This window comes from Melospiza melodia, chromosome 6 (assembly GCF_035770615.1).
Source record: "Melospiza melodia melodia isolate bMelMel2 chromosome 6, bMelMel2.pri, whole genome shotgun sequence".
Classification (NCBI taxonomy): Eukaryota; Metazoa; Chordata; class Aves; order Passeriformes; family Passerellidae; genus Melospiza; species Melospiza melodia.
Genome location: NC_086199.1, coordinates 17,144,158 through 17,157,107, shown reverse-complemented (window position 1 = coordinate 17,157,107; position 12,950 = coordinate 17,144,158). Strand labels below are relative to the sequence as shown.

General features: G+C 44.7%; 1 long non-coding RNA gene across 1 annotated transcript; it reads left to right on the top strand.

Moving 5' to 3' along the window:
• The first annotated feature begins 393 nt into the window (after nucleotides 1–393).
• Nucleotides 394–9,169, top strand: LOC134420210 (uncharacterized). The gene is made up of 3 exons (XR_010028279.1): nucleotides 394–508; nucleotides 1,287–1,324; nucleotides 8,870–9,169. It is a non-coding gene; the product is annotated as an uncharacterized LOC134420210 (long non-coding RNA).
• The last annotated feature ends 3,781 nt before the right edge of the window (nucleotides 9,170–12,950 follow it).

Below are 12,950 nucleotides of genomic sequence, written 5' to 3'. Positions count from 1 at the left end.
CCCCGTCTCACTGAATCTCTGGTAAACCATGTCCTTGCCTGCTGCTCTAATCACTGATTACATGCCGTTTGCCTGTTGCATTAAAGCTGCTTTCCTAATTAATATCATTTTAAAGGGCGGGCTTGGCACGAAGGAGACAAGCTGTTTGGAACTCCAGCAAACACATTTTGTATGTGATCATCCTGAGCAACTCCTGCAGCCTTTCTATGGCGAGCAGGCAGAAAGCACCCCGAGCTAATGAACTGTGTTTTAACCACCTGATGCTGGTCAAGGTTTGATCTCTCAGGTTTGAGGCTGGGTGGAGGAGGGGAGGCAGAGCGCTCTGCCACGCTCCCAGCACCACCAAAAGTGTTAATCAGCCTGCTCTGCAGTCTGCTGCAGAGTTTGCTTTATTAAAGCTCCCTGCTGCCTGCACACGTTGGCTGGCACAGGCTCGGAGCGAGAAGCAAGCCCTTCCCCAGTGCAGAGCTCAGTGCTGCATTGCAGTCTGCTGCCAGGGAGCCACGGGGTAGGTAACGCAGGTGGGGACGGGTCCTCCCTCGGCTCGCCTGCATCTGCAATCTCCTGCATTCCTCTGACAGGGCAGCGAGGAGAGCTGGCAGCAAAACGTGCCCTGTAGGGTGCTCTATCCAATTCCTGAGTATCTGGATAGCGTTGCTTGTGCTAGTCTCAAATGTACTCTATACTGCCTGATGTGGTTTCTGTTCACAGTTACTCTAAAAACGTAAAAATTAATTTCCTTTGAGGTACTTAAAGGGGTAAGCATAATTTTATTTATTATTGTTATAAATTTACCTTGCCTCTGCCTAGAGGTCCTCTCTAAGGCTGAGGATGCCATTGTGCTGTTGAAGTACTCAAATTAAATTCTGCTGCCTTTCAAGGACCTGGCAGCCTGACTATTACAGGTTTTTTGGTTTTCCTATAGGTTGTCTCATAAAGAAGATTGAGCAGGATTAAGTCACTTTTGGAGGAAATTGTAGGTGATTCAGTTAATTTCCTTTGTCCCCTCCTACCCCTCCTTCTTCTCCCTTCCCCAGTTAGGCTTTTTTCGTTTTCTTTATTTCTTCTGTGACAGCACAGAAATATTTTATTATTTCTTGAGGTTTAATAGCAAATAGCTACTCTGTTTTGTAATATCTGTAACCACACTGGCTTTGTTGTTTTTAACAGACAATTTTTTCTGGAAGAAAGCTCGTATTTGTTTAAGAATTGTTAGGCATTGCATTTCTAATCTGTAAATATGCATGTGGAAATCTGATTATAACAATTTTGTTCTTTGTGAACAGCTGATTCAGGATTTCTTAGTTCCCCTTGTATTTTTCAGGTATGTATCTCAGCTGCTATTTTTTTTTTCCTTTTGTGAAACAAGGATGGCTCAGATTCCTTCTCCTTACATGTTTCCTGGTGATACAGTACTGCAGTCTCTGCCTTACTCAGCTTATGTCTAATTGCAGAGCATTTAGCAAAAGAATTCAAATGTGCAGTTAACCATCTATTAGATGTGCAGTTAACCATCTATTACACTTGGCTTTGTTAGAAGATGTCATCTGAACAGCAAAGATAGTCTAATAAAGATAAATTAATCTTCAGACCTATGTGAAGGTGGGCTTGCATCAGTCTGAATCAAGAACTTGTGGCTTCATAGAGTTTAGGGGAAAGGAAATTTTCTTTCCACTGCAAAGCCAGGATATATCTGTGTAAGTGTGACATCTGTTGCAGCACTGCTTACTGACAGTCTTCTGGGACAAGCTGGCCAGAAGGACTGGATATTGTGGGAATTAAAGCTCAGTGCTCGTATGGCAGCTTAACTGCTGAGTGCACACGCTCTGAAGGAAAAACATGATTTACCTAAAATGATCTACTGGGGCTGCATTTCTGGAGCTGTTGAAAAAAATTTCTTGACTGGTGGGAGTCCTGGCTTCCAGGTGCTTCCAAAAGCAAAGTCTCATTGTCAAGATGAAGGCTATGACAAAAGAAGCCAGATATTATTTCATTATTATTTTAACCTTCCACATCAGAGTTTTCACATGACTAAAACGTGGGTGACACTTGACTACCCTTAAGGAATGGTAGGGGTTAACATAACGTAATATTCCTGCAAGGAAGACATTGGTAAGTGACATTAGTTGTTATGCTGTTAGTGGCCATTTTGGAGCAATTTTTCCTCATTGTTCAGATCCTACTTTAATTCACTTCTTCCAGTGACCCTTGCATGTTAATCCACCACACAGAAGCATTGCAGTTTTAATTAAAAAGGAAATCTCTATCTCACTAAGCTTAGTCTGCCATCTGATCATGCAGTATGGTTTACAGACAGTATTATCTGTCTAATTTGCATCATAAAACCATGACTTAAGGAAGGCAGAAGACATTGTTAACCCCCAGCAAATAATGCTGCTCTAACACAAACCAGGCATGTTTTAAGCAAAACTCGACTGTAAGAATGGAGATGTGAGTCTCTCGTGGTGCTGCACACAAGGAAGGTTACAGGGGCACACAGAGCTCAGTGGGATACCTCTTTAAAATAAAACCTGTAGACTGAGTTTGGAGCAGCTCCTGAAATTATATGCTCCAGTTTGACAACAAAATAGGAATTTGAGGCAGAATTTACTGGATTAAATTTTTTTGCTTCTGGTATAATGAAGGCTAGTGGTGCCTACTGACCTTTAAAACCTGTGATCTTAAATACTGGCAGTTGTTGTGTCCCCTGTCGCTTGGAACTTCATTAATTAAATTGAGTGGTAAGCTGCAAGGCTGTGAACTGTCCTGAGGGCCTACACGTGACAAAAATTCACACTGGGCTGGGTAGGATCCCCAAATCCCATTCCAGCAGGTGACCAGCAGAAGTCCACGACTGGACAAAAATCTCCTCTTATGGATGTAGGTAAAGCAGCTGTCCCAGGGCAGTACAGGCTCAAAGGAGAGCAGTAACACCAGCCTTGCTGCTCAGCTCCCAACTGCACCAGCACATCAAATATAATCTGGGAGTCCCTGAGTGACAACAGAGCCATACAGAACTATTTTTTGCATTATTGTCAGATTTTTAAAACGTTGTGGGAGGAAAGCAGTGGGGGAAGGGAGAGAGAAACTGGATCTTGTATTTCTTATTAGCAGAGGAAGGAGGGAGGTACAGGATCTGAGTTACTCTGTGAGCTCTTTACCTCAGAGGAAGGTGAACCCCACCTGGCAGAAATTAAATGTTAATGTATCAAATTATGTCCAAAAGCACATAAAGCTCAAGGGACACCTTATGATACCCTTTGAAAACAAGATCTAATTTAATTCATTTGCATGTCCTGATACCCAATACTGCAGATTGGCCTTGGTGGGTTAATGCACTGCTACCATTAGGCTCCCTTGAGCTTATTGGAAAACTGTAGTCAACAAACTGCAGGCACTGAATTAAGTGTCTGGTCAGGGAAAACCAGATCAAACTACATCGTCTTAATTGTGACCCGTTTTGGGATGCAGAAGGGTGGCAGCAACCCTTGGTGGAAAGAAACAGTAAATTGATTTTGCTGAGAACCTCATCAATCACTGGTCACAGTGACCCATGGATCATTAATCTCATTAAAAACTTCAGCCTCGTGGCAAAAGTAATAGCAGACACACTAAAAGCGTGCAAATTAGATATGCTCTCACAAATGCCAATGGGTCTGGCTGGTGTCCTGCAGGAGAACTCCATTTCTAAATTGGGCAAACTTTTCACTGACTCCAGCTGAACTTCAGCCAGTTACTCTGTGTCAGGTGGCATCTTTAGGAGCTGTGATAACTGTATGGAAGGGATGTGGTCTGTTAGTGAGTCAAGTTTATGTACTCCGTTCAGGGAAGGGAGAGCTGAACAGTGGGCATGGGACATGCTCTCTTAATGCTGTGACCTTCTTGACAGCCAGTCTCTGCTGCCTGAGCTCTTTAGGTGAGGTGGTTCAAAAAGAGTCTGGGAAGCTGCCCTGGTTCTGGCCCAAATCAGTGGGAGGATATGGCCAAGGCACTGTGTTATGTGATACCATCTTATGTCATGGACTGGGGAAAAGGACTCCCTGAGAAGGGGTGTGGTTTCCAGTTGGGAACAAGTATGGCAGATGGAGAAATTGGGGTGGGGTGCCACTGGCTGTGGTCATGTCAGCTTGGGCTCAGTGAGCATCTTGCATGTAAATCACCCTCCTTTTTAGCACACTTTTGTTATTAATGTTGTTGCTGCTACTGTTAATTTTCTTATCTCATTGCTGTTTCCAGTAAATTGTTCTTATTTCAACCCGTGATTTTTCACATAATTCTCAACTTCATCCCTCGAGCAGGAAGTGGGAGGGAAAATGGGGGAGCAAGTGCTTGGCATCTGGTTTGAGTGAGTCTCAAGAGAGGCTGTGACAGCAACACAATGACAGTACACAGGCAACACTGATTTTCTGTGTGTCTGTGAATCCAAGGAGTTTGCACTTTCTTGAGGGATGATATATGTCAAAGAGTATAGTCAGCTGGTCGTGTGGGTCCTTTCAAATACAGCAGAGCCCATTGTATCACCAAGATCCAGGTTTTGCTGTCATCTGTAGAGTTGTAAGCGCATACATGCAGTTGTCAAAACTGCTAATATGCACAGTACAGCTGCAAAATTTGTACTTGTTCCTCTCAGACCTGGTGAACACAATCCATGACTGAGTGCGTCTCTAGTCAGGTGGCACCTGGCCCTGGTCTCCCAGCATCTAGGTGCAGCCATATCAGCCCTGCTGAAGCAAGCCAAATAGCTAGCTCTGATTAGGAATTTAAGTGCATTTGAGAGGGTTGTTCTCAGGGATTTGCACACCCCAGACACTACCTACAAAAGCCAAGACACATTCACTTCCTCCTCCCAAGAATGTTCTCCAGTGGCCCCAGACTTACGCACACAAATCTCACTCAGCTGTCCTTACCAGCCTCCCAGTTGGCCCAAAGACCTGGGGAGCTCTATATCAATCCTCTTATTATTTGACTGCTTGGAATTTTTATTGAAACTTGTCAATAAAAAAATCTAAAAACTTTTTGGGTGCAAAAAACTCAGAGCTGCCATATTCAGCACTTCCAAGATATCTGCACATCACATAACGGAGGCTGGTTCATGCTGTGGGTCTGGCCTGCAGCAGTAAGTACTTTGACTTCAAATTCATCCAAACAAAGGCTGTGCATGTAGAGAGCTGTGAAGCCTGTGATTATGCTGGAGCAGCTTGGCTGATGTGCCTCCATCTGTCATGAAATACACCAGGTCAGGGCCCATGTGCCATAACAGTAAGCTCCCGGTTGCACTGTCACCTAGGACTTGCTGGGTCTGAGAGGTCTGGGACCCTAACAAGCCTTGCAACAGATGAGACTCTCTGAGGCCATTTATTCACCCCTTCCATCCTCACTGCCATGCTCAGGACAAGTGGAGGGGCCCCAGGCATGAAGCCATGTTTCAGGCATTGCCTGTGGCTCTGGTAGATGTCTTGGCTGAGTTACTGAAGAGATGAGAACAATAGGATGTGTTTAGGTACAGATGTGCTTAGGAAAGACACACTGTGTGATTCAGCCATTCTCCAGCAGAAGTGGGCAGCTCAGGGCTCAGGACAAGAGACTCACCTCACCCAGTGCCCTGGGTGCTGCTAACATGTCCACCCACACACAAGCAGCCTTTTCCAGCAGCCTCCTGCCCTTGTTTGCCAACAGTGACATCCAGACCCTGCAAGCACTTCCATATAACAACTTGCTATGTCACAGTTTGGCTGACAGTAAGAGTCAGGAATATAATTGGGGCAACAAACACCATCTGGCCAAGGCTGGCTCTAACAGGCATCTGTGTGTAGCCATCCATACCCTAGTTTGAGCTGGCTCTGTCAGCAACCCCAGTGCATGAGGATTTCTGTGGTAGGACTGGCATGGTGTACAGAGGAAGAAATGGCAGCAGATATGGTCAGAGCAGAAGCAAGTTGTGTGCTTTTGTAGCAGCCTCTGCACTCCTTTATTTGGCTTGGTCACCTCATGAGGAGGATGCTGATGGTTACCTGCCATGCCTGGGGCAAGTGCATTCTGACCCTGGTGGTGGGAGAGTGGGGAGATGCTCACCTCCAGGTGCAGACTGCAGTGGAGGCTGATAAGATGCCAGGTTTGTTCCCAGAGCACTGCAGAGTGGTCACGGTTTGTGTGCTCCTGAGGGACACAGGCCATGCTGTGCAGGCTGCCAGGGAGCCAGGGCTTGCTCCAGGTGTGAGCTGCAAAGACAGTGTGAACAGGGCTTTGTCTCCTCCAGAGCAGGGTCACAGGACGTCCTGGTGTGTTTGAACACAAGGCACAAACCCAGGCTCAGCCATGAGTGCAGGGGAGCATAGCACATCATTGCTTTTAGACTGCTGAGCTAAATGTGCAATGCCTAATGTTAATATTAACCTATATACTGAATGGTTTGGAATGTACCTGTTTGTACTGAGCTCTCCCAACTGAAACATTTCAACTGCAGTGTTCTCAGCACAGAATTCATTATTCTGAGACTTGCTTTCCCAGTTAGCTGGAAAGAGCCTTATTGTTTTCACCCTTTCAATGATATTTTAGCTCCTCTAATAGGAGGAGCTTTACCTGAGGTAGATTGATGAGCAGAAATTTCTTTTAAAATGCTAAGAATATGGACAGATTACACATTCTCTGTGAATGGAACTTCTCATGTAATTGGTGTGAATTGAGGGAGAGCCTTTTTAAATTTCATTAGTAATGCAGCCAGTTCTCTCTTCTGACTGGTACAATGCACGTCTGTCATACTAGAGTATAACTCTGAGCTGTGTCCTTTATTAAATGTGAATATGCAAACATGAACTTAGACCAAACTCAGGGTCCTGAGTTCTGCTTACACCTCAGCATGAACCCAGGGTCTCTCTCATGTAATTTTGACTGTTTCAGATGCCTGTCTCAATGCTTTCCTGATTAAAGAGCAGATAATATGATCCCAAACTATTGCCAGCAACCTGGACAGGAACAGCACAGCTCACAGGTACAGCATGACTGAGCCTGTGGTCAGACTGGTGCTTTCACCTCAAGATTGTTGGTTTCATTTATAGCTTGCAGAATATCTGCCCTGCTTCCACAGATAATACACCATGGAGCTAAAGAGCTCAGGGAAAATATACTTTGTGGGAGTAGATGGAGAACATTTAGGTTGTTTTGTTCAGAGAAAATTTGACTGAGGAAGGAGAACTGTGTTCAAACATATAAAAGGCACTGCAGAGAGGAGGGGACAACCTGTTTGTTACATATACTGTGAGCGAGACAAGAAGCAAGGTTCTTGAATTGCAGTAAGGTAGAAAAAAGCAAAAACTTCTTGTCAGTAAAGAGGTAAGGGGTGGAAACCACTTATGAGGAGGGCATGGAGCTTCCACCATTTCCCCAAATGCCTGTTGGGCATGCCATTGGCAAAGGCAGGGCATAGACCAGCACAAGGCTGAGACAGGCAGGGTCAGAAAGGGGAAGAGACTCAGCTCCCCATAGCAGATCTCAGGTCACCATGAGCAGCAGCAGGGAGTCTCACTGCCTCTAGCTCCTCCATTAATGGTGTTGCATAAATATCTGCCACAGGTACAACTTGTTCAAATTTATTTTCAAAGCACAATCATTAAAAGGCAGACCTGAGAGCAGAGGGCAGGTAAGCTAGTTTTTAGTTATCTGTGCTGCCCACCAGACCACAAATACTCCCATTCTCCTGACACATGAAATTAACCTAGGCTGAAAATGACTTTTCACCTCAGTATGGTCTAACATAGGGGTGTTAGCAGCAGCAGCCCCAAGTTCTAGGGGACCAAAGGAGACCTTAATTAGGAGGTGTGGCTTTTTCTAGAGAGGTCATTTGGTGGGCTACAAAAGTATTCAAAGTGCCCTCTCATGGAGGCCATCCTGATCAATAAGTGATCCTTGTGCCCTGGGTTTGTAAGCGGGTCATATTTTTACGATGTCAAGCATGCTGCTGTCTTTTCTGCAATAAAGCTCACCTAATCAAAACAAGTCAGAGCTTATCTAATCCCCTAGCCAGAGATATTTCTGTGGTGGCTACAGAGCCAGGTTTCCTAGCAACCTAAAAGGCATTAGACAGGGCTTTGTCGACATTTATCTGTTACACACAAAACCCCCTGTTTGAATAATATCATGGGTGTAACATCAACTGACAAAAGCCAGGAAATTCAGAGCTGGGGCTGATTTTCTATCCTTGCCTCTCATCGGGCTGAAAAACAAAAGGCAGAGTCATGTGAGTGATGAGCAGAGCAAACCAACCTTTATGTTTTCTGGCTTTCTCCCAAACGAGATGCCATTCAAATGAGGTGCTTGGTATTAATTTCCTCTGTTTAAGACAGGTTTAATGCTCACATTAGGTAGCATGTTGGCAGCGCTGGCAGTTTCTCCATGGGCTACCATTTTCCTTGGATGGGCCAACTGGAGTGAGGAAAGAGATATCCCAGCCCATCTGAAACCTTTGGTTTCTCCATGGTGAAACTAATTTTCAGATCCATGGATTCACAGGTGAAGGCTGCAAGCCTGCTCCGTGCAGGGCGACCATGGCACCCTCAGGAGATCACTGTTAGCCCAGGGTGGAGCCAGTGAGGACACACAGGTTAAAAACACTCCATACACAGGTTAAAAACACTCCATCTTCCTGCTAGTGCCCAGCTCTAGATCCAGGAAGAGGATTTTCAAAGGTTTCAAGGGATTCTTGAGATGGATCTTGGAATGGATATTTTTTTCAAGCATTTTGAAAACAAAAGGTCAGGGGAAAAAAGGATTTCATGTAGGTGGGTATTTTTTCCCAGACCAAAAATATACTGAGGACTAATGAATGGTCTGAAAAGTGATACTTCAGTAATGCCTTTTATTTCTTCACTTGTAGCAATAGCAGTGTTTAAAATCTTACAACTGGAAGTTTGTGGAGGAGAAGATGGACGAAGGGATAGAAGAACAGCCATTGCTGCTGATTGTCACTTCAAATCCTTTGGGGAAGAGACTTCTGGAACTGAATGGGAACTGATCACCTTTCTACAGAGTTCTTGAGTCATCTCACAGTATTTAACAGAAAATAATTATTTCACTTCAAATTGATATAATGTGGCTTAAAAGTGCTTGGAAATAAAAAAAAAATGAGTTCATTTACACAATATAAGTTATCAGCTGGGATAATTAACTCTGAATTCTGTGTAATTCTGTATGTGTGCCATCTCTAAATAGGTAGATTTTCATATGTGTATTTCCACTGCTTTAGTAGTTCCATCTCTGGAGCTTTCACAAAATCATAACAGCCATTTTTATATTTGCTTGAGGCCTGACTGAAGGGTTTATCTCCACACAAATTTTCCAGCCCAGCCGTGAAACCTCAGAAATAGATGGTAAAGAAAGTTTTGATGAAACTTAACTATAGTTGGGTACTTGGCTGCTGTAAGGGAAAATCCACCAGCTGGGCTTCCAAACTTCCATTCTTCACTGTAATCTTCATTAACATAAGAGTTGGTGTTTTGCTCCCCACACATGGATTCCATACTGTTTGAGCTCCAGGAGGCTGCTGGGATAAAGGCATGTGTACAGGCCTCTCTGCTGACCACAGCCAGCATTTCTTTAGCCAGCACAGCATGAATATAAACGTTACACACACCACAATGGAGAGGAATTACTATGCACACTATTACTTTCAAGCCTTTGAAAGAAACAGAAGCAGAAGGAGGTTCTTGCACTTTCTGCCGACATCATCTTTGCTGTCCATCCATTTGTTCCCCATTTAGCCTCCCCACTGGCAAAGCCTCTATTATGTGCTCAAAGAGCAGACAATGGGAGCCCACTACGCCTGGCAATGCAGGCATTGTTCCATGGGCTCCCTATAGAAATCCCTGCCTTTGCATGACCCCTTTTCCAAAGTTTGGGTTTTTTCCCTCCCGAAGGGGGTGGGTAAGAGGGAATCTCACAGCTCTGTGCAGATCAGTGGTACGTTCGTGCCCATATATTGAGATGGATAAAATAGCCATAAATTTTTCCCAAAGTGCCTTTTTGTAATGCATGCATGAACTCACTTAACAAGCTTAAAATATTTAGTGAACACTGAAATGAATGGAAAGTGTGGGAGGGGGGGACAAAACTAGCAGAGATAATTGAATGCACTTAGCAGTCATAGCAGCTTTACATAGCTGTATCATTCTCTATGGATAACACAGCTGGGAAAATATGGTTAGAGTTTTAAAATATCTAGAGACTTCTGTCTTAAGATAGTTATCAATAATTGCAAACTTAAATGTTAAATATTTTTGGCTTTGTTAAAATATATACCTTTTATTTAATGCATGATAAAATATCATAAAATAGAGAACATTCTCCCCTTGGCATTTCTTCAGGACTCAGGTAAGCAGAAGGATCTCTGAGTGGGGCTGTCTAGGAATTAAAGTCTGTCTTGGGGAAACCACAGGCTGCCAAAACCAGGTAAATTAAAACACAGCAGACACAAGTCCCTCAGAGTTGACAGCGTTTGAAATGCCAAATGAGAACAAGGAGATGGGTTGCTATAACACAGGTTCATATCACCTGTGAAACTGGTGAAATCCTTCAGCACTGGAGAAAATCTTGCCAAATTAAATCATAAGTTTCTGCTTCATTCCAACTGAGCCAAAATTTGCTCCCTTGTCCTAGTTCTGACTAGGACCTCAAACCCACAGACTGCAGCAACAGATCCATCTCAGCTCACACCTAGTTATCTGCTTAATTAGAGCAGCACTGGGAAAGCCTGTTCTTTGTTTTCCCTTTTTCTCTGGTGCCTGCTGCCCCTTGTAGCAGCACAAAGCTCTTTGAGTGGCTGAGCCTTCCTGGTCATGCATGGCAGGTTCAAGGTGAAGGTCTCTTCTGCTGGGCTTTTCCTCTCTCTTCTGAGATAATTGACCTTGGTGTCACCATGCAGCTGCTCCCCAGGCCACAGCGCTGGCACTGCAGCCACTGCCTCAGCTAGAGCTGGAGACTAACACATGGCTGTTTAATTTGGAAGAGCAATAGGAAGGTCACTGAGGAAGGTAATGCAGCCCTGTTGATTGAACATGTGGATAAGGGCACCACAAAAGCATAATCTGCTTTATTGGGATGCGATAAACCAGGTTTATGTGGGCAGTTGGCAGCAGTGCTTCTGAGTGTTACTCCATCAGATAATCCAGGCAGCAGAGCACTGATGTGTCCTTCTGGTCCCCTAATATGGCTTGAATCTAAAGATTAGGTAATTTTCATATTTGTAGGGTTTTCTAAAACAGTATTATTTATTTCCTACTTGTTTCCTGTTTTTTTAATTATGAAATTCTTATTTCTGTAACCAAGCAAAGGTAGTCTAAGAGGAATATTTCTGATACTCCAAGGGAAAACCCCTCCTTTTCCACCCAGAGTGAAATGTCCAGAAACCCCAGAAGATTCACTGGGGTTTGCAGACAGACTCAGCAGCTTTGCTGCATGTGAACCTGTGGCTGGGGTGTTCCTGGTGTGAGACTGATCACACACATGGGGCCCAGCTGGTGTGTGCCTGGGCAGTACATTTGCTGTATATATCTCTCCAGCCCAGGTGTCACAGCATACACCAGGGAGTTTAGGCCTTGTAAAACAGCCCTGCACAACATTTGCACACCCTTCTCTGCACCAGGGAGCTTGTGGGGGGAAGGAAGGAGGTGGCTGTGTTGTTAAGGTGTGATGGATGTGATCCAGAGGAAGCTTTTGCAGAAGATGGCCCTATCTTCTACTCAGGGTCCTGAATCAGAGCTGTGAGAGGGTTTGTGTGATTCAGCTGCTAGGCAGAGGGACACCTTTCTGACCAGGGAATGTCAAGTCTGTACAGATATTTGTTATCGGGTATTTGGCAGCAGGTCAGACATAGAGACACCTTAAACCAAGCATAAGACCAGAACTATGAGGTTAACATCCAGGGACAACTACTTAAGCTGTAGTTAGGACTACAGCTTAAGTTCCACAAGATGCGAACATATTTATGAATAAAATTAGGCTAGAAATTAAAAAGATTTTAGCCATGAAAGAAGTGAGATTCCAAAATAGCTTTCCAATGAGAGTAGAAGCGTTCAGAAGCAGTCAAAAAAGTCTGAGATTGAGATTTACATGATACAGTTGCTGAAATATTGAGGGATGTGAGCCAAAGACTCAAAAGTATATTCCCACCCTGTCTTCCCTGCTTGCTTTCATTTTGATCCTCTCTGTTACTCTAATTTCTCCTTCTCTTCTTTCCTGTTCCTTTTCTACTTGATGACAGGCCAGAAAATCCTCTCTGTGCATTTTTCCTGTCACTGTTACATCCATTTGGTAGAACAAAGCAAAGGCAAATCCCATTCTGGTCCATCTCAGTGGGCTCATTGGAGTCTGCAGGCAGAGCCAGCGTGGGGCTGACCCTCGGGGCACAGGAGCAGGGGCTGTGGAGGCCATCAGGCCCTGGTGACACAGCAGAGTCCTTGCTGTCCTGGTGCACGGCTGCTTCCCTTGCTCTGTGCCACTGACACGCTCATGCCTTGGCAGGCATTCAGTTTCAAAGCTCTGGATTCCTGCTTGGGAAAGCTGATGACACAGTATCTACCCAAGAAGACTGTTGAGGGGTGAGATTCATTTAGGGGATGCTGCTGTGTTTCTGTGCAGCAGAAAGGTGCAAAATGCAGGCACAGCTGTAGTGAACATCGCTGTTAACAGAATATTCTGTATAATTGGAAAGAGAGAGGCTGACCAGATAGCACTTTTGGGGGGAAGTAGGAGGTGCCCTCAGGACCCAGTGCCAGGAGCTGCAGGGCAGCTGCACCTTGACCTGCAATTGGCACTAGCTGTGGGTGCCCATCATGTTTGAAATCCAGTCCTCCCATGCTCAGCAGGGCTGGTCTGAGGCAAAAGAACAGTGCCAGGATTCCTGCACTGTACCACTGGCACTGCCACAGAATGCCAACCAATCCTGCACCTACCTCTAGCCT